The sequence below is a fragment of the Podarcis cretensis genome (genome assembly GCF_951804945.1).
Source record: "Podarcis cretensis genome assembly, chromosome: 17".
Lineage (NCBI taxonomy): Eukaryota > Metazoa > Chordata > Lepidosauria > Squamata > Lacertidae > Podarcis > Podarcis cretensis.
Window position 1 is genome coordinate 9,498,406 of NC_137187.1, and position 21,689 is coordinate 9,520,094.

The 21,689-nt window shown below is 45.2% G+C and overlaps 1 protein-coding gene and 1 long non-coding RNA gene across 5 annotated transcripts in view; one reads left to right on the top strand and one right to left on the bottom strand.

Moving 5' to 3' along the window:
• The window catches only part of LOC307206589, a 90,995-nt gene that overhangs the window by 24,498 nt on the left and 44,808 nt on the right, over positions 1–21,689 (bottom strand). The window lies entirely within an intron of this gene.
• LOC307206250 (ephrin type-B receptor 5) overlaps positions 1–21,689 on the top strand; it is a 164,076-nt gene that overhangs the window by 8,361 nt on the left and 134,026 nt on the right. Inside the window, exons 3-4 of one of the 3 annotated variants that reach the window (XM_079959249.1) lie at positions 403–565; positions 6,765–6,829. The gene's annotated coding sequence lies outside the window, so the exon portion shown is untranslated. Of the gene's footprint in view, positions 1–402; positions 566–6,764; positions 6,830–13,172; positions 13,862–14,882; positions 15,031–21,689 lie in introns of those variants that run through there. The other 2 variants (XM_079959247.1, XM_079959248.1) reach the window with 2 other exon arrangements.

Below are 21,689 nucleotides of genomic sequence, written 5' to 3' on the forward strand. Positions count from 1 at the left end.
TGTAATGTAAAGGTTGAGTAATAAGTTATAATAAGTTATGATAAGTGATAATAAGGATTTGCTGAGTTAAGATTGAACTGGAATACAAAAGGGGGAGGTGAGAGGAGGTCTGGGAAACAAGTTAATGGAAATAAGAAATGGAAATTATATTTGTTTTAACTGTTTTTTTTTCCTTTTAATTTTGTATTCTTGTATTTTTGTCACTTTTTGTGTATTTTTGTTTTTCTTTTTGTTTTTTGTATCAATTTGGAAACTCTAATAAATATTTATAAAAAGAAAGAAAGAAAGATGCATGCATTGCAGGGAACTGGACTACATGCCCCGCAGGGAACACTTCCAACTCTACAATTCTATGATTATGTGATTCTACACTACTGAGTGGCCTTATGTCTTACTTTACAGACCTCTAATCTGAAGGACTGTCAGAGAGGAGGGTCCTCTATGTGAAGACAACACTCTATCCGAGGGCTGTTCAGTCCAAGTTTGGTTAAAACAACAAAGAACCATAAAAACGGAGAGCAAGAGATTTGAAGTTGACCCTCAGTAGTAAGGTCACCATGGTGAGGTACGTTTTATTTCCAGTTAGATCGCATGTAATTATTTCTAAGTTTGCACCTCTACATATGAAAAGTCACAAGCAAACTTTATTCAAATTGGAGTCATCTTTTTGTCGTTGTTTTTGGCAATGCATAACTGGCTGTCCACTATTGCGCTACTGCTGGTCCAAAACATTTTGCTGACTGAAGGAAAACCCACCAATGATGTCCCACCCCTAACCCTATGCTAAGACTAACACTTTGGAAAGTCTCACCCTACTATTCAGACATCAATTCCTGCCTTTGTCTATTGTCTAAATCAGTGTTTCCCAAACTTGGGTCTCCAGCCGTTTTTGGACTACAACTCCCATCATCCCTAGCTAGCAGGACCGGATGATGGGAATTGTAGTTCAAAAAGAGCTGGAGGCCCACGTTTGGGAAACACTGATCTAAATCAAGGATAGGGAATGTTTGACTTTCCATGGGTTACTGGACTACAGCGTCCATAATCCCTGACCATTGGTCATACTGGCTGGGGCTGATGGGAATTGAAATCCAACATCATCTGGAGGCTACAGGTCCCGTGCCTCTGCCCTAAATTCTACTACTTAAGCAGCTATCTTCACCTTGCCACATGGTACACCATTGGAAGTGGAGTCGTTAACCGTGAAGGTTCTAGGTGTGAATTTCCTCCTGTGTTTGAGGGGCTGCTTTCAAAGCCTCTAAACTCGCCTGTTTGTACACAGCACAAAGATGCTCATTGCTTTCTTTATGAAATTGATCCTAAATTAGTGCAAAGCAAAGAATGTTCTGCTGAATTATTTTTCTTATTTAAGTACGTTGTTTTTGAACCAGTTTTTACAACTCTCTTGTCTGTGAGTCCATACATAAAACTTAAGTTAGCCAGAGAGTCTGTGCAAATAAAAACTATTTCTCAACACTTTTTGTCCCATTCTAACACAGTTCACAAGAGGCTAGAGTTACAAAACAAACCATAAAAAAGCACAGCTTCTTCTGTCCTTAACCCTTTTAGCATCTGATGTATAAAATTCAGCAGGTGAACCTTTTCACTGCAAGGTGATAAACACATTATCTAGCAAATGTCTATATGCCAAGCTACTGTTAAATGCTCAGTTGCAGAGATTCATTGCTGGCAACTCCACATGGCACGTTCCTCTATAGAAAGTGTTCAGTGTTACTTGTGAATATGCCCTAAAATTATGAAATCAATTGTGCATTTTCAAGAGCATTAATGAACACTCTTCTTCTGCTGCAGTTTATATACATTGCCACAATGCACGTTATACGAGTGCCATGTTCCTGTACATGCATGCACACCCATGCCTGCAACCTCCTGTTTGGGAAGCTGTCATTGCACGTGTGCAACAGCTGTCTCAAAGGGACACACCTCAGCTTAACCACAAAGTGAATGTGGCTTACGCTTTCAAATCAGGTGGAACCTGGTTTGAAGAGAAACACATCAAAGAGCAGTATTTTAAAAGAAACTACAGGACAGAGATTGGTTGTGGCTAACTTCATGTGTACACTGCTTCAAACAGGGATGGGAGTGTGTTGGAATCTCAGTAAATTGTAATGCGTATGCAGCCTCTGTGTGAAGTCTCCTTCCCAGTACCTAGAATGCTGCCATTACAGTGTTCTCGTACTGAAGATGCTGGGAAACATAGTTCTACAGGATGCCTAAGTCCATACAATGAACAGGTGGCGTGGAAACTACTTTTCCCAGAGGTCCTTGTGTCTGGGATCAGCGACGGCCTTTGGGCTTTCAAATTTCAGTGGTGCCCTCTGCAACGCCAAAATTTGGTGCCCCCCCCCCGCCTCTTGCCTTTCCTTTGATGTCATGGTTGCAGCACCCCCTGTGGCGCTGTCTTGGCTCAGCACCCACTGGAGGCGAACTGGTCATGCCCCCTAAAATCCACCTCTGCTGGGATGCCACTGCCACAATCACCAGGCAAGTCTGGAAGAAGGGAAAGGCAGGCGTCTGGATCCTGTAACAATCCCAATTTAATTAATATGCAGGTTATATATTCAGACTTGAGGGGGAAGTTAGCTATTTTCCCTTGGGAAATAGCTTTGTATTGGTGCAACTGAATCACCAAAAGAGTTTTCCCATCACAACTTTCAGGTCAGCATTTGCTATAAGAGCTAGACCCCCATGCCTACCTTTAAAAAAAAAGTGGTTTTGGATTTTTTTCGCTACCAGATTATGTGACAATTAGGAAACGCATCACATTTTCTTTTTTTCTTTTTTTTATACATTTTTCATATCTTGAATATGCATCATACATTTTCCATAATAAATCACTTCCCTCAGAACTTCCCATTCCATGGCAACCTTATTTTGCTGCATATCCTTTTCTTCCGTCCTATTTCATCCTACATATATATCCCTCATTGTTAGTAATTGCTGCTCACACTGTTGTTCCTACTTGTAAGTTAATTTAAATATTATATCACGAAGAGTCGGACATGACTAAACGACTGAACAACAACAACAACAACAAATCTCCTTAAATACTCTCCCAAGTATTTCCACTTACCGGTATCTTTTATTTGAGTCTTGTCTTGGTTTCTCCCCTCCCCCCCACTGTCATATATGCTAGCTCTGTGTATCCTATCAATTTATCTTGCCAAAAAATGGCAAAAACCAATCACATTTTCTGCCCTGTCATGGAATTGTGGAATAGAGGCAGGCAGCTCTGAATAGCAAAGTGAGGCAGCACAACGAGTACATTCAAATTTTGCGAGCCACAGACATTTGGTAGAATTTGCGCCTAGTGCTGCAGAACTCCCAGTGTTAAGTCAGACTTGCTGGAAAGGCTTGGCTGTTATGTTTTGGGGACTGTCTGGAGCGTGTTATGTTTGGTTCCCATTCTTCTCCTCATCCCCTGCCAGTGTTCGCCGCTTTGCTACCTGTTTCCATTCCCACCTCTTCTGCAGAGCCACCCATCTCCTCCCAGCCTTGTCCCCTCTCTGCATGCTGCTCTTGTTCCCTCTCCCTGGACCTTTGTGCCATTCAGCCTCTTTTGTGCCTATCTTGTTCATTCTTTCCCTTTCAGCGCCATTCCTCTTGTCTGGCTCGCCCCTCCTTCCCTTCGCCCTCATGGGTGGTTTTGTCTCCTTGGTTTGTGTGGTCTGCCCTGCACATTCCAGGCCTTTCTCTCCTCAGGACCTGACATGTTCCCCACAGAAAAGGGGATTTATCACATGGATTATGCTTTTCATTCTGCCTTTTGTTTTCAAAAAAATTCACCCTCCCCTCCCCCCCCCCTTGTACTTTGTATACACAGACTTGACAATGCACATATCTGAGGGCTTTTCTGGAGTGCCTGATGCATATGATTCTTTGTGCGTTTTAGTTTGAATTTTCCATCTTTCGTTTCTTTATGTATCTCAACACCACAGGCCTGACTTTGCCAGCTCAGAGGTGCGTTCCCTGCTCCCCCCCCCCCCCAATTGCTCCACTCCGAAGCAAAAATAGGTCTGTGCATGCTCATACCATCCACCATTTCTCAGATGACAAAGAGAGAAAGAGAGGCGCTTGTGTACTTTCTCAAACCATCACGGGCACATGTTGTTGAAAGCTTTCCTGCATCAGCTATAGGTTGCGTTGCGTTGCTCCACAAAAGTCTGTCCGTTGCTGGCTTCTGAAACAGGGTGTGTTAGTAAACTGACGATATCTATTTTTCTATCTCACCCCTCCAGGCCACAACACACAAACATGTTGCATTTAATAGAATCTTAAATCCTTCAGTGAATCTGGCATATTAAAGAAAAGCCTCCTGTAACTTTGAACACGCTCAGCCACAGCTACCACCTGAAGGGGTGTGCTGCAAGAGGAACAGTGCATTTTGTGCCCCTGTACATGCAATTACATATATGCGCAGGAACCCCACCCTGCCCAAACTAAATTATAGAGATGGAAGGGGAAGATGCTGAAACCTGGGCAGGGGGAGGATTTTAGAGCGCACAAAAAGAAGAAATTTCAAAGCAGGCTGATGCTTCATCCAAATGGCCAAACAGGAATGGGGATTTCGTGAGGGGCAGGAACCTGAAAAGCAGGACTTTCTCTGTCTGAAGGGGGGGGGGGCAACTGGAAAATTGCGATTATATGAGCCTATTGTGCATGTGGTGGTGCTGGCAGTGTTTTGGGAGCTGCCGCTTTGTATTCCCATCTGAACTTTTGTTTTCAGTAGGATGCTCTTGCAAGTTTGCAGCGGCGGCAGCAAAAGCCCTCATTAAAAATGCGTGCGCAGCAAAATCCTGTGGCAGAATAAATGGAGACATTCAGCAGAGCCTTGAAACAAAATCCATATGAGGGAGCCCCCCTCCCCCTCCCTTTCCCCGCATCTCCTGCCCTGATAGCACAGGGATTTGAGGCAGCGGGTCTGGCTCTTGCTGCTGCATATGTGTACATCTGTGGCTACAGGAACTTTGCCCAAACTTCATTCAAAGCAGTGGGTCTTTCAGCCTTTGCTTTCATTCTGAGCAGAGGGAGGGCAGAGGGGGGACCACGGGCCACTCCATTTCCACAGAAAGGGGGGGGGGAAACGTTGCTCTAGCCATTCTGAGCGAAGCATCCACATCCCATTTCCCTACCCCTGGTGCAGAGTGGTGAAGCCCCACGGCTGCTCCTCTGTATGGGTCAGCTGCTCCTCTTTGTAGCAAAAAGATGGAGCAGAAAAGGGGGAATGAGACGTGAAGAAATTTACTACACATACTGAATCAAAGCACTGATCCTGAGAAGGCCTGAATGCCTACAGCTCTATTTTTTTTTTTTATTACAAAGAACGCGCCCGGTTCCTTTTGTGTGAAGCAGCTGTCAGAATCAGACCCTGTTTAATATGTGTCAGGCTATCCAGCCGCGAGGGCGGTGTGCAGGGAGTTTATAGTATAAATGCCTGTGGCTGAAAACCCCACCAAGGGGGGGGGGGATTAAGTGTCTGGGGCTGCTGCGGAAGCCTTTGGAATCTGCAGTGCTTACGTTAGGGTTGCCAACCTGGGGTTTAGCAAAAATGCCAGAGGGGTGTGTGCCAGAACTGGGCAGAGCCAGGTTGATTGGCTAGTGTGTGGAACGTGGCCATTTGGAGGACAGGTCAAGGGGGCGCAGCCTGGTGCCCAGCTTCAAAGTATTTGCTATAGTCATAGAATCATAGAGTTGGAAGGGACCCAAGGGTCATCTAGTCCCACCCCTGCAATGCGGGAATCTCAACTAAAGCAGCCATGACAGATGGCCATCTAACCTTTGCTTAAAAGGAAGGAGAGTCCACCACCTCCCGAGAGAGTCTGTTCCACCGCCAAACAAAAAGTTCTTCCTGATGTTTAGTCAGAATCTCCTTTCTTATAGCTTGAAGCTGTTGGTTCGAGGCTTACTCTCCAGAGTAGGAGAAGACGAGCTTGTTCCCTCTTCCATGTGACAGCCCTTGAGATACAGTCATACCTCATGTTACGTCCGCTTCATGTTACGTTCTTTCAGGTTACGTCCCGCAGCGACCTGGAAGTACTGGAAAGGGTTACTTCCGGGTTTTGCCGCTCGCATGACGTCACACGCATGCGCAGAAGTGGCGAATAGCAACCCGCGTATGCGCAGACGTGCCGCTGCTGGTTGCGTTCTTTTTATGTTGTGAATGGGCCTCCAGAACAGATCCCATTCGCAACCAGAGGTATCACAACCAGAGGTTTGAATATGGATTTCCTATCTTAATTGTAGTCAAACTGATCTTGAACCTTAGGTGGTTGTTTAAATTAAAATTGGTAATAGTAAAAGAGTTGGCAGATCCCCCCCCCCCCCCAGTTTACATTCAGTTCTGTGGAAACTTACAGACTCCACCACATAGAAAAATGTATTCTTGCGATTATATGGATTCTTCTTTTGTATGCATAACTTGAAATACCCTGCAAAAGTCTCATGGGGAGTAGGGAATGTGAAATGCAGGATAGTGAGAGGGGAATGTGAGCAGGTGTGCAGTTGTGCTTTCTTCCTATGAGGGAAGAAGAGGCAGATTTGTACTTGTGTGTTTGTGTATGAGAGAGACAGAGACAATGACAGAGAGACGGAGATATTAAGGGCTTTGTTAGGATTTTTAAAAGCCGGGTTACCTGCAGCTAGTGTTAAGACCTACATTGGGTTGTGGAGACAGCTGTTAAACCGTCAACATTTTATTTATTCAAAAACATTTCTAAATTCAGGGCTGTTTTCTTTTTCTTCAGCCAGAACTCGCCAGAACTCAGGTGGACGCCATTGCCGTGATAAAAGAACGAGGGAGGTGTTCACAGTGAGTTTCAGCACTTCTTTTTTGCTAGGAAAATAGCGCTGTCTAAACTTAATATTTAAAAATCTCTAAGTGGCATATGTGCGTGTCTGTTGCAGAGCTGGCATTAATATCAAGTGACATGAAACAGTTGCTTCAGACTGTTGCTTCCGGCCTCCATTTTATTACATTTGCTGTGTTTAAAATGTGTTGGGACTGATGTCACTCTGCCTTCTTGCGTTGGGTGTGAAAACGCCTGACAAATGCTTTACATGTTACAGAAAAGACAGATCCCTGCCTTTGCACTGTGGGTCAATCATACTATTTGCACTCAATAAAAACAATGCCCAGAAGCTTCAGCTGGTCACAGATCCCAAATAAATATTTAGAGTGTGTTAAGAGTCATGTTTAACCCATTGCTGAAATGCATGTTTCTTCCTCCTCTGTAATACATGAAGTGCTACAGAGACCTACACCAGACTTGTCCACCCATTTAAATACAAAAACAAAACACTCTCACATATGATCAGCATCTTGGTCCTGTGCTGGAAGCCAACCCTCTGTAGTGAAATTCTCCAGCTAGCACATCTGGTCCTCACTATCTTTGGTAATAGAGCTAGACTTTCAGATAGAAAAAGTGATACAGTTCACCTGGGATTGTTCGGCTTCACATGGTCCCAATGCTTGCCCATGTTTGGAAGAAAACTTCCCCACATGTTGAAAACTAGCACAACTGAGAGGCAGCTGGCCAGAACCCTTTCCCCAGATATGTTAGCTTTTTCGTTAGGCAAAAGAGCTTGATGTGTGTGGATTGTTCAAATATAATTCTCTATTATACATGGCACAGTCCAAGAACGGTAGCAGCATTTGATGTTTCTGCATGTACAGCTTGGTTCTCAGGATGGGTCCAACAGACCTGGGACTCAGAGCTGCAAATATAACATTTTAAGTGTGTTTTAAGTGCATTGTACAAATGAAACACTAGATGGTGCTGATGAGCTAATGGCAAATTCCATATATATTTTAAAACTTTTTTTAAAAAAGCATTTTCACAGTGTTTTCTTTTTTTATATCTGTGTAGATTCAGCCTTGTATTGTAGTAGCAGAACTGTTTTGCAAGTCGTATCTTAACTCTGAAATATACCTAAAGCACTAGATGAATTGGACCCTTATTTGGAAAACCTTGTATGGGATACCCATCAGCTAGCGGCCAAGTTCACCCCAAATGTTCCTTCTGCTTGTTGATACCACCGCAAACTATTGGGCAGCTCCTTTTGATGGCAGAGCAGCTTGTGCAAAAGAAGGTCCTGGTCGATTGTATCCCATGTTAATAATCGTGTGAAGTTGCTATTTGTATCTTCCACTGGTCCTTTTGAAACAGAGTCTTGTAAAGCAAAATTCTCACAGTCTAATTCCAAGTGTTGATTACTCTGGGGGAGTTCCATGCACCGGGATCGAAAAGGGACTGTCAACATATTTCTCTTAGACAATCAATGTTACATTTTCTCTGCCACCCTCCCTTATTTAAGTAGCTACACCTTCTGCCATGCTGTGCTACTTTGGCCTCTGTTCTGTGAATGTCAAAACAAGCAATTGCAAAAGACACAAATTAATCTGAGTCGGTGCTTGACGTGGTTCTCCCAGAAGCGCAGGAGCTCGCAAGCTTCAGTCTGGGGGCTTTTCAAAGAAATACAGTACTGGGATTTGACAACCCTTAATTTCAATGAACTTCCACCAGATCCGGAAAACAAGTGCTCTTTGTATACAGTACTTAGATTTTAAATCAGCTTTGTCCAATTGGAGCTGGTGGGAACAAAATTAGCTGAACTGACTTGAAGATTCACCTGTATTCTTTTTAAATATCATCTTCCTGGCCTATGTAGACTTTGTTTCTTAAATTCTGCTTGTGGCACTGGGATCTGGATTATGCCTACAATACTGCACATCACACTTTTTTGGGTGCCGGTGTTAAGACACTTATATTTGCACTGGCATTGTTTATTTCTCATTATATTTATATCCCACCTTTCCTTGAAGGATTGAAAGAATGGTTATCCGCCTCCCCATTTTATTGTCCTAACAACCAGGACTTTATTTCAGCTGGAACTCGCTGGCACTCAGTTCCAGCACCTCTCAGGTGGGTGCCGTACCATTATAAGAGAACAAAGGAGACGTTCATGTGGAGTTCCAGCACCTCTTTTCCTAGATAGATTGCAATGCTTACAACCCTGCAAGGTAGTCTAGGCTGAGAGATAATGGCTGGTTCAAGTTCGCCCAATGAACTTCGTGCTGCGTAGGAATTTGTACTAGTCTTAACATTCTAACCACATACTACTTAGCCAGAGCTCTTTTTAATCCTTTAGTTTTAGCTTGCTCTATATTTTGTTGTTTGTTTAAATATATTTTAATTTAATGCTATCGGAATTGCTTTTACACTTTTGTAAGGTGCACTGGAATCTTGAAGGTACCCTGGACTAGACTAGACTAAAATACCCTCTATTGCTTTGAGAACAAGGAGTTGCCTTGGGATGGCTTTACTGAGTTGCAATGCAGAGGCAGGGAGCGCTATATTTCTGACTCAATGCCATGGTCAGGTCTGTGGGTTTTCTTGCAGAACAAGGGAATGATCTTTCTTTTTCCCCCTGTATTCCAAGGCTAATCTGCCAGAGGCCGCATGCCATTGATGGGTGGAGGTTGAAGCCAGAGGTGGGTGAGACCAGAGCCAAAGGGTGCATCCCCTTTCCCCCTTTCTGCCACCCTTTCCTTTTCAGTCCCCCCCCCCCCGTTGCCACCTGTGTGACTATACTTCTAAAGCACATTTGTCACGGAGTTTGCTCCCTCAAAGAATTCTGGGCACTGTAGTTTGTTAGCAGTTTCTGGGAATTGTCTCTGTGTGAGGGGTTACAGTGTCCAGAATTATCTGAGGTAGCAAAATCCGTGACAAAAGTGCTTTAAATGTGTGCACAGCGTTAGGTTGAGGGCTCAAGATTGCCTATCCCCCTCTAGCTGTAACCCCTTGTGAGCTCACAGGGTGGCCTTGGCCTAATCACTCTCTCTCCTTCGTTGTGAGGAATAAATGGGGGAAGACGCTTTGAGGAAAGCTGGAATGTATAAAAATAAAATTGCTGGCTGTAGCTGCTGTGCGACACCCATTGGTCATTACTGCCTCTCTAGCTTCCTCGTTCCATTGTTGGGCATCCCTTAAATAATAATAATAATAATAATAATAATAATAATAATAATAATAATATTTATACCCCACCCATCTGGCTGGGTCCCCCCAGCCACTCTGGGCGGCTTCCAACAAAACACTAAAATACAATAACCTATTAAACATTAAAAGCTTCCCTAAACAGGGCTGCCTTTAGATGTCTTCTAAAAGTTTGGTAGTTATTTTTCTCTTTGACATCTGGTGGGAGGGCGTTCCACAGGGCAGATGCCACTACCGAGAAGGCCCTGTGCCTGCTTCCCTGTAACTTGGCTTCTCGCAGAGAGGGAACTGCCAGAAGGTCCTCGGTGCTGGACCTCAGTGTCCGGGCAGAACGATGGAGGTGGAGATGCTCCTTCAGGTATACTGGACCGTTTAGGGCTAAAAGGTCAGCACCAACACTTTGAATTGTGCTCAGAAACGTACTGGGAAACGTACTTATGCAATCCCTTATGCAACATCCTCCTTGCAGTCCCTATTTAATACGTTGTTGGCATCCGCCCATCTCGAGAGGCAATGGAGTGTGACTCTGAGGGCGAACTCAAACCACTGAGCAGCACTGAAGTGACCTCCAATAGGGTATAAACTTTGGCAGTGTGTATGGAGGTCCTGGGCTGCCCAGACGACAAGGCCTCCCTCTTGGCCTTGCTGACATGGTACAAAGGAAAGCAGAAAAACAGAGTTGGCAGCAGCTAGGCTGCAAGAGTGCCGGAAGGAGGCCTACAAAGCACCATCCAAGGTAAACGGCGTTTCCGTGTGCGGCTCTGGCTCGCCAGATGCAGCTTTGTCACGCTGGCCACGTGACCCAGAAGTGTCTCCGGACAGCGCTGGCCCCTGGCCTCTTGAGTGAGATGGGCGCACAACCCCAGAGTCTGTCAAGACTGGCCCGTACGGGCAGGGGTACCTTTACCTTTACCTTTAGAAGGGACGGAGGTGGCGCTGTGGGTTAAAGCCTCAGCGCCTAGGACTTGCCGATCGAAAGGTCGGCGGTTCGAATCCCTGCGGCGGGGTGCGCTCCCGCTGCTCGGTCCCAGCGCCTGCCAACCTAGCAGTTCGAAAGCACCTCTGGGTGCAAGTAGATAAATAGGGACCGCTTACCAGCGGGAAGGTAAACGGCGTTTCCGTGTGCGGCTCTGGCTCGCCAGATGCAGCTTTGTCACGCTGGCCACGTGACCCGGAAGTGTCTCCGGACAGCGCTGGCCCCTGGCCTCTTGAGTGAGATGGGCGCACAACCCCAGAGTCTGTCAAGACTGGCCCGTACGGGCAGGGGTACCTTTACCTTTACCTTTAGGCTGCAAGAGTGCTGGAAGGAGGCCTACAAAGCACCATCCAACCATCTTAGGCCCAGTCTGGATTTGTATAGGATTTACTCCTTGACCGTTCCTTCTCCCGAAGAAATCTCATAAGGCAGCAGCAGAAGTTTAGGATCAGAGTTTTCCTTCTCCTAGATGGGCTGCCTTCCCAGGTTGTCAAGCCCCTCCATCTGCCTGTTTTCTCACTATGTGTACCCCTTGCTGCAGTAGAACCAATTGGTAGCTAATCCTGGAGCATACGCTCTGTATGTACTTAAAACGCATATAACAAAACCCATATGGCTGCTTTTGTTAGACTTGAGGACAAACCTCTTGGCTGGTAGGGATGGTGGTAATTTGGAGCAGAGATGCCCTAGGGTGAATCTGTGTATTTAAATTTTTCTCTGCAACTCTTCTGCCAGCTGTTTTCTTCCTTTCCTTATGTATGTTTGTCTTTTGTGCACTGGCAAGCAGAATGTCAGCTCTCCCTTCCCATTTTTTGTTTTTCCAAACAGGATCTAGTAATTATAGCACATGAGACTCTTCAGTTGACATATTCTGAGAAAAGTTTAACGATCTTTGTTGGATACACTGGGCAACGTTCTGATTTGTGGATTGATTGAAAATGAAAAAAAAAGTATTTGGTTTCTAAGCTGTATGGAAAAGTACCTTTTTAATGAAATTGCAGCTTTGATTTTCTTGTGTGAGGAGTATCAGTAGGGTTGCCAGGTGCAAGAGAGGACAAGGCTCCTTCACCACAGTTAGCAGTGTAGAAGATATAATTTCAGCAAGTACACCTTGTCATCATGCAAATGCTGGAATTGCCACTTCTACACAGATATTTAATGGTTCAGGAGCCTGGTCTGTTTTTACTTGCCTTTTAGGCAAAACTTCTGCAGTGGTGCATAAAGGTATGCTTGAGGTGTCTGATCACAGCTCAGAAAAGGAAAAACTCACACAATCCCTTCTCCCTAACACAAGGTTTAATCCATAGATCAACCCACTGACGCTTTAGCTATGCAAATTGAGTTAGTTGCAAATTCATATTTTCAGGAGATTTTGCTTCTGGTGTGTTTCAGCATTATGGAATACACAGCAAAATATTAATGGCTGCTTTTCTTCCAGAAAGAAATGGCAGCTTCATGAGCGTAGCCAGGATTTATGTTGTTGTTGGGGAGGGGGGCAGGTAGCCAGGATTTATTGGGGGGGGGGGGTGTTTCATCATCCTCTGTCTGACTCAATCTAGCAGATTCCGAACGAAATGTCTCAACAACAGCTGTATTAAATTACTTGCTTTTGATCCCAAGTGCTCAGAAAATCTGTCAAAATCTTTCTACAATTTCTACTTTTGGTTTAGTATTTTTATTGATTGATTTGGGGAGGGGAAATTGCCCCCTGCCCCCCTACCACCGCTATGCCCTATGGCGGCTTTTAAATTAAATTGCAAGGCTATCTTCCTCTTCCTTTAGTATTGCAAATATGGAAACTTTACTGAGGTTGTGGTAATATGTCAACATTCAATATACGACACGGCTAACTTGGGTTAAAGGCACGTGAGGAATCCCCTAACAGTTTTTAAAAAAAATGTCTGAAAGCTTTGCCACTAAAGAGATTGTCTCTGGGCATGGGCAGAAGGTGTTTTGCCTCCCCACCGAACTATTAATAATAACCAGTGTACAGATGTTCAAAGCTATCTGGCGAGCTTCGGCGCAAGGAGCGTTTTTCTCCCGCGGGAGGGGGTGGGCTGGATGATCTCTGGAGTCCTCCTAAGCCCACTGCTGGCGGGGAGCGGGGGAAGGCAGGGCCTCGGCGTGCAGCTCCGCCTCCCGTACGCGCGGCTGCTCTGCTTGGGGCCGCCGGAGCCGGTGCAAAGCGAGGGGGAAATACGGCAGCTGCCCTCGCCGGTGTCTGCTTGGAGTGGGGCGCTGGGGAGGGAGGGGGGAAGGAGGCGGCGATCAAACACAGAGCCTGCAGCTCCCCCCACAAGACAGGCTGCGCAGGAGGAGAAGCGAGCCCCCCCCTTTCCCCTTGCCTACCCGCCCCCCAACCCAGCTCCGATCTGCTGCGCGAGGCCCCCCCCCTTTTTTTTTGCAAGGGGAGCGCGCGCGCGAGAAGTCCCAAGAAGAAGCGCACAAGAGATCTGCTTTTGCAAGGAGGAGATCTCTTAGTTTTTTTTTTTTTTTAAAAAAAGGATCTTAGCTGCAAGATCCCAGGCGAAAGATCCCGAGAAGGAGGCGGAAGGAGAAGAGAAGACCTTCCCGGGAAGAGAGGAAGGGGAGCTATGCAAACTCTCCCCGAGGTCTGTCTGCTTCTGGAGCGCAGACAACAGGCTGCCCGGGCTGGTATGCTTGCTGCTCGAGGAGCGTCTGTGCAAAGGCTGCGCTGAATGGACATGGAGCCCTTCCCGGGGATCCCGCGGGAAATAAACAAATAAACTACATCGGTCTTGGAACTGCAAAAAGAAAGAAAGAAGAGGAAAGCAACCGAAGGAGAGCCCTTCCCGGATCTTATCAGCATCACAACTCAATGCATCCTGGTTGTGAGAGCGCCAGCCAGGTTGGTCCTTAATTTTTTTTTTCCTGGGCAGAGGTGCATGGCAAACTGCTGGGTTTCCCTGTCTTAGAGAAACTGGAAGTGTGTCACTAGGGCTTGGGCCCACCGCTGGTGTCCTGCCCCCCTTCCCTTCCTGCAGATCTCCCCCCTTTCTTGTGTCAGAGGGATAAAGGAGGAGTGGAGGCATAATTGAAAAATCAGGTCATGATTTCAAACCGCCGCACAGCTGGCTAGTGGCTGCTTCACACACACACAACACACAGGCAACAACCCCTTTTTTTCTGCTGGGTTTGCTTATTGTTGCCGGGTGCATTTCTGTAGCTAGAAAGCTTTATGAAGAGCATCTGTTGATCCATGCCTTGCTTCCCTCCCCCAGCCCCCCCCCAACAGTAAATCTGTAAGTGGAGTGGAAATTGCATCCTCTTGGATAAATATTGAATAGTTTAAACATGCGTATTCCTTTGTGTGCAAGGCAGATGATTTAGTTTCCCTTACAGAAGGGCCTTGGGAAGGAACAGGGAAAGCAGTGGAGGCTTAGAGGTACCGGTAAGGACGGCTCTTTGCAAACTGCCCTTTGTACATTAAGGGCTGCAGGAGAATGGGAGGGTTTGCCACAAGTGTATCACCTCGCCTTTGCTCTTCATAGGAAATGTAAGGCTGCACACTTTAAAAAGAATTAATAAATTAAGATGCAATTGCCCTTAAACTCTTGGAGAGGAAGGACATTTCCACATGCCCTGGGTTTTTCCTAGCATGCATTCAGGCTACCCACAAGTGCACCTGTATTGAGAAGAGGAGACTATTCTCTATGTCCAGCCCCCCCATTATGACTGCTTTTCCTTCTGCTGACACACACACACAGAGAAAGCAAATGGATATAGGAAACTGGGTTACTTGCAACTGCAGCTTGCTGGAATTCCCCCTTCCCTCTTTGCCTTGGCGTTTCTGCCCAGCCTGACAGAAAGAACAACCCCTCTAGAAACACGAGTCAAAACATGAAACTTGTCAAAAGCTCTCTTCAGTTTCAGCTAATCTGCTCCCCTTGGCTGGGCTGGTCCAGGACGTTTCTCTTAAGTATGTGGGGCTCTGGGCAAGGAATGGTTTAATTTTCCTTTCGCTACGGTTTTTCCAATTCAGTGGAATCCGCACAGATGTGGACTTGTTAGTCCAAGGTAAAGTTGGATTTCCTACTATGCTTTTTTTGGTCAGGACTTTGGGGGCTGTTGGAGTCCTTCTTTCACCACTCAGCTGGGAATTGGAAGAAATAAAGCCGTTACATCCTTTGTCTGGTCTAGGCACGCAGTTCTCAGTGTTGGGATTGCAGATTGCAAAATACAGTACTTATTCCAGAGCATTGTTGTTCCTTGTCGTGAGAGATTTGCTGTGCTCCAGCTTTGAACAGTTTTCCTTGTCTACTGCTGAAGCTTAGAGGGTCTGGACCTGTCAGTGGAAGACTCTCAGAACCATATGTCAGCCGCTTTGAGCTTTTTGCAGGAAGCTTTGGGTATAACACCAGGTAGACAAGGTGTAATATTAATCTGGAGAGTAGAAGGTGGTTTGAAGAGAGATTATGGCTTGTGTTGCATACAGGCATATCCCAATTTCAGCTGGAGGAAATGGGTTTTAATATTGTTTCAGAACCCTGCAAAGTCTGTTTGAGCCAAAGGTAATGGGGGGACAAAATAAATTATATGTACAGCGTGGGAAGCGATGCCTCTCTCTCTCTCCCTCCCTCCCCCCCATTTTCAACTCTTTGAATTTGCATAATTTATACAGTCTGGGAACCGCTTAACAACCTAATCTGTTTGTGTGAACTAGGCCTGTGTGCGTAAGATTGCAGCCTGAAATGCAGTAGTGCAGAACATACAATTACATGCCCTGCTCCATTCCTCATCTCTCCTCTGTTCAAGACAGCCAATTCGCGCTTGCCATTCAGAAGCTTAGCTGTACTGTTCCATCTGCAAAATCCCCCTGTCTTTGGATCTTGGTGCATAGAATTGGGGAAATTACAAGAGTTGGAATGCATTGTCGAGATTAATCTAATTTGGCTGACTATTGACTTAAAACCGTCCCTTTAGGTAGATGTTCTTCGTGTCTCTTACGAAAATTCCTCCCATCAAACTGAGGCAGACACGACTGGGCAACTTTCTTCAGCAGCTTGTTCCATCGCCCAGTTGTTAAAGGTACCAGTTTTTCCTCCTGTTGCCCAGCTTTAATCTGAGGAACTGCAACTTGGAACACGTTACTTCTTGTCCCTCCATCAGTGGGCCTTGGAGGCAATTGTTCTCCTGGTTTTTTTGGCAGCTTTTTAGATGTTTGAAAATGGCTCGCATGTCCTCTCTTAATTTTCTCCCCTTCAAAAAAAAATATGCTTTGGTTTTCATAATATCAGTTTTTATTTCTTGCTTTCCCTCTCTCCCTTGTCTGAATTAGCTCAATTTGTTTGTATCTTTAAAAATATCTACTATTATGCTATGGAACTCCCTGACTCAGGAGACAGTGATGGCATTAAAAGATGGATTAGACAATTTTATGGAGGCAGTGTTAGAAACTCAGATATATAAGCTAGGCACCCAATTACTACTTAAACAAAGGTTCCAGTCGCCAAAACGGAATGTATAGTTGCCATTTTGGGGCAAGATGGCTCTAAAGTCTTATTTTTCAAATGATGTACTGACTGTGATTGATTCTCAGTTAAACATCTGGTTAGTTCAGATGACAACCTTGAGCTAGGTTAAGAGCTTTGAGAACTTAAAGAACAGTCACCTTATCTAGGGACAGTCCATATATATTGGCCTATTCCAACCTCTTTTTCTTAATGGTGACTGCTCCTGCTCAGGCTGCACAGAAAAAGCATTTTGGCTCCTGAAATTCATTCTGATGGTGCAGATGAAATATAACTGATAGAATTCTACAGGATGGGGTATTAGCGTGTGAAAACAGTCCAGATCCAGTGGTCTGCAGGCATTCACCTCCATCCTGGTACCCAGACATCATTACTTGGTTGAAAGTGGTCAATAGCCAAAATGCACCTGGCGCCTGGCTAATTTCAAACACTGCTGATGGAGGAGAGGGTTATCGATGGCTGTATTCTGCCTCCACATAGCCATGATGACTAATCTTCTGTCTCCACAGTTGGAGGCAGCAGTGCTTCTGAATACCAGTTGCTGGAAACCACAAAAGGGGAGAGTGCTCTTGCGCTTGAATGCTATTTGTGGGTTTCCCACAGCCATCTGGTTGGCTGCTGGATGCTGGACTTAAATAGGCTATTGGTCTAATACAACAGGCTGTTCTTATGTTTGCGTGAGGATCCAAGCACCAGCAATTGACAGCACAGTATTTTTTGGCACCTGAGCTGGAAGAACCAAGTGGCACTTGCTCTTCCCTGCATGAGCCTGGGGAGCGCATCTCACCTGGACATTTTCTTGTGCAAGCTTCCTTTTAACGGAACAGAACTGAACAGGGATGCAGTCCATTGAACAAGACTTGTGCAAGAAACAGTGAACAGGAGTTGTGCAAGAGCATTCCTGTGTGCTTGCGCGCCTCCCGTCTCATTCCAGTGGGGCTTGTGCAAGAGAACTTCCTTGTAGGGATTGTGCCATATGGATTAGATCTTTCTCTTGAACCAAGTTGTATTTAACAGTGTTCCTTAAATCACGGGCCTCTGCCAGACATAGTACTCCAGCTGAGCTCAGTCTTGCTGCCAAGTTGGAGCGATGTTGTCACTCCCTGCGTCTTCCATTCAGGGCTTCTGCTATCGTGTGTGGCAGGAGGATGAACTGCTTCTTTGCAATGGAACCATACTTCAGTCTCCTGCATGCAAACCAGTGTAACCCTTTCCTCGTTACTAGTGCCTAGCCAGATATCTAATTTTGTTCCAATGCTTTTGCTTAATTTCAGTATATTACTGAGGTATGGGTAGGGTAAAGGTAAAGGTACCCCTGACCATTAGGTTCAGTCGTGACCGACTCTGGGGTTGCGGTGCTCATCTCGCTTTATTGGCCGAGGGAGCCGGCGTACAGCTTCCAGGTCATGTGGCCAGCATGACCAAGCCGCTTCTGGCGAACCAGAGCAGCGCACAGAAACGCTGTTTACCTTCCCGCCAGAGCAGTACCTATTTATCTACTTGCACTTTGACGTGCTTTTGAACTGCTAGGTTGGCAGGAGCTGGGACCGAGCATCGGGAGCTCACCCCGTCGCGGGGATTCGAACCGCCAACCTTTTGATCGGCAAGTCCTAGGCTCTGTGGTTTAACCCACAGCGCCACCTGCGTCCCTCATGGGTAGGTTAAGCCCATGAAAAAGAGCCTGGCTGGATGAGATCAAAAGTCTATTTAGTCTTTAGACAGTTCAGAAACTTCAGCTAGTGCAGTATTCAGTGGCCAGGTTGCTCAATGGGGCAAGATGGTTTAAGCATATGGCACTAACCCTGGTCAGACTGCACTGGCTACCATTAGTTTCCGGGCCCAATTCAAAGTGCTGGCTTTGACCTAATAAAGCCTTAAATGGCTCAGGATCGCAATACCATAAGGACCGCCTCTTTCCATATGAACCTACCCCAACCCTGAGATCATCTTCTGATGCCCTTCTTCGTGTGTCTCCTTCACAAGAGGGTCCAGAGGGGGCCGACACAAGAACAGTATGCTTTCGAGCACAATTCAAAGTGTTGGTGCTGACCTTTAAAGCCCTAAACGGCCTTGGCCCTGCATACCTGAAGGAGCGCTTCCACCCCCATCGTTCAGCCCAGACACTGAGGTCCAGCTCCGAGGGCCTTCTGGCAGTTCCCTCAATGCGAGAAGTGAGGTTATAGGGAACCCCGCAGAGGGCCTTCTCGGTAGTGGCTCCCGCCCTGGGAAAACCATCAGATGTCAAGGATGTTTATGGAAGTTTGTTTTTAAAAAATAATAATTAAATTTTGCAACACAAACACACACATTTATACATAAATAAAAAGAAACAAAAACTAAAAAATACAAATACAAAAAGAATATCAGAATATATGCGCATGCATGCCATATTTCAGTTCTTTTTTTCTGTTCCCATTGTCTTCCCTCATCCTCAGCATGGTTCTGTTTTCATTTTTGGTAAACTGTTTCCATCTTCTTTATCCCATAATTCATTTTACAGAAGTTAATCAAAACAAGTCGAAGTATTAATTTAAAGGCACTGGTTTTTAAGATATTCTGTGTATTTTTCCCATTCTTTTTGAAATTTTTGCTTGGACTGACCCCTAATATCCTCTGTTAATCTAGCCAATTCAATATAATCAAATAATTTGTCTTGCCATTCTGTTTTCATCGGTATTAATTCTTTTTTCCAGTTTTTGGCAATTATTGTTCTTGGGGCTCCTGTGGCGTAAAGGAATATTTTCTTTTCCAATATCCGTATCTAATATTCCCAATAAAAATGCTTCTGTTTTCTTCTTAAAATTTTGTTGGAACATTTTCTTTAACCCCTCATACACCATATCACAGAAGCCTTTGATTTTATCGCATGTCCAGCACATTTGTATAAGCGTTCCCTCTATTTGGTTACACCTCCAACACAGGTTTGATTTTGTTTTATACATTTTACATATTTTGGTTGGTGTTAAATACCATCTGTAAAACATCTTTATGGAGTTTTCCTTTATTGCTTCCCTGTTTAGGGAAGTTTTTAATGTTTGATCTTTTATCGCGTTTTTAATGTTCTGTTGGGAGCCACCCAGAGAGGCTAGAGAAACCCAGCCAGATGGGTGGGGTATAAATTATTTATTTATTTATTTATTTATTTATTTATTTTATTTATTTATTTATTTATTTATTTATTTATTTATTTTATTTAAAACTGCAGTGGTTCCCCATTTGTGAAATGCTCTCTCCAGGGAGGTTTGCCTGGCGCCTTCATTATATACTTTTAGGTGCCAGGTGGTAGCGTTCCTGTTCAGCCAGCCTTTGGCTGACTGACATCCAATGCCATTTTAAAACGTGTTGGGCAGAGGGGGATTTTTGGGTTGTTGTTTTTATTTTTATGTATTTTGTTTTTATATTGTGAATTTATGTTGTGAACCACCTTGAGACCGGTGGGTATACGGTGGTGTACAAAGTTTAATAATAGTGGTCTAGCATCCTATTGGGACGCGGGTGGCGCTGTGGGTTAAACCACAGAGCCTAGGAATTGCCGATCAGAAGGTTGGAGATTCGAATCCCCGCGACGGGGTGAGCTCCCGTTGTTCGGTCCCTGCTCCTAATCTAGCAGTTCGAAAGCACATCAAAGTGCAAGTAGATAAATAGGTACCGCTCTGGCGGGAAGGTAAACGACGCTTCCGTGCGCTGCTCTGGTTCGCCAGAAGTGGCTTAGTCATGCTGGCCACATGACCCGGAAGCTGTCTGCGGACAAATGCCAGCTCCCTCGGCCAATAAAGCGAGTTGAGCGCCATGACCCCAGAGTTGGTCACGACTGGACCTAGTGGTCAGGGGTCCCTTTACCCTTTACCTGTAGCATCCTATTTCTCACAGTGCCTCTATCCCCAGATCCTTCTGGTAAGTCCCCCTGAAGCTTGTGTACAGTTGGGGAGGAGAAACCGTCTTTTCTGTACACCAGGGTTAGCCATATTGGTGCCTTCCAGAAGTTTGGACTCCAGTTCCCATCAGCCCCAGGGATGATGGAAGTTATAAACCAACAACATCTGCAGGGCACAATCTAGACATGTGAGCCAGAAGCCAGAAGTAAATTCTGCTGCTACGTACTGACTCCTTTCATGTGTGATCTGAGTAGTTTTTTGCTGGGGTGCTGCACTGATGAAATCTCTCTCTTGCGTGCAACTATGGAGACATTTTTCTTTCTTTTCTGTGAATGAAAGTGGGTGCAATTTAACTCACAACATGATAAAATATTTGAATGGGTCACCAGGTGCCTGGTATAATTGCCTTGCCTTGACTCACTGGTTACCTGTCAGCCATTCAGATTTATTGTTCAGTCCAGTGCACCAATTTCTTAAGCTCAGTTGCAATTTTACTGCACTTACGGGAGGTTTATAGGAGCAGAGCATACTTGCTGTTCGAAAGTCAGAGAAACTGAACCAGGCATGAATCCAGGACAGATTTCTGTGAAAGTTCTAGAATCGCTTCCATGTGTCATTGGCTCTATGTGATGGCCTTGATGTTTGAGAGCCCCTTCCGGTGTGTGGATCACTTTGCCAAGCTCCATACCCCCGTCTGCCACTTTCAGCACTGCCGTGCAAGCTTCCCAAGTGATGGGTGACCCTCATGGTGGGTGAGTCTTGCATGTAACGGACAGGATTATCTGTGCTTTAAAAGTAATGAAATTCTGCACCCAGACAATGGGAATTCTTTGCCAAAGGGGGAGGGAGACTGAATTCTGTGACCTTATTAAATTATGCAAAGTCACATAGCTTCTCCTCACTGAGTAATTCATTTGTAATTTTTACTATTTGAACTGTATTTATGTTTGCTTCTGCGTAGGGCAAGGTGCACATACTAAAGCCCTCTCCTCTGGTCTTAGCCCAGTTACTATCAAGTATATCTTTTAATAGGGGCTAGAAGCTTGCTCCATTCCAGGAAACAGAATCATGTGCACCAAATTCAAAATTTGCATTTCTGCATATATACCACCCTGATGATGGTCTCCCCATGGAGCTGAGGTCATGCAGCAATGTTTCCATCCATTGCCACATGGAGGGTGTAATATGAGAACTGGACCAGAGATGCATTATCTACTAATCTCTTTAATCACTGAGATTGGTTATTTACTAAGCTTTGGGTGTTACTTTGCAACCATCAAAAGGGGGAATTTGGGTGGCTTTGGCATAATTTGTTCCTCATAAAAACCTA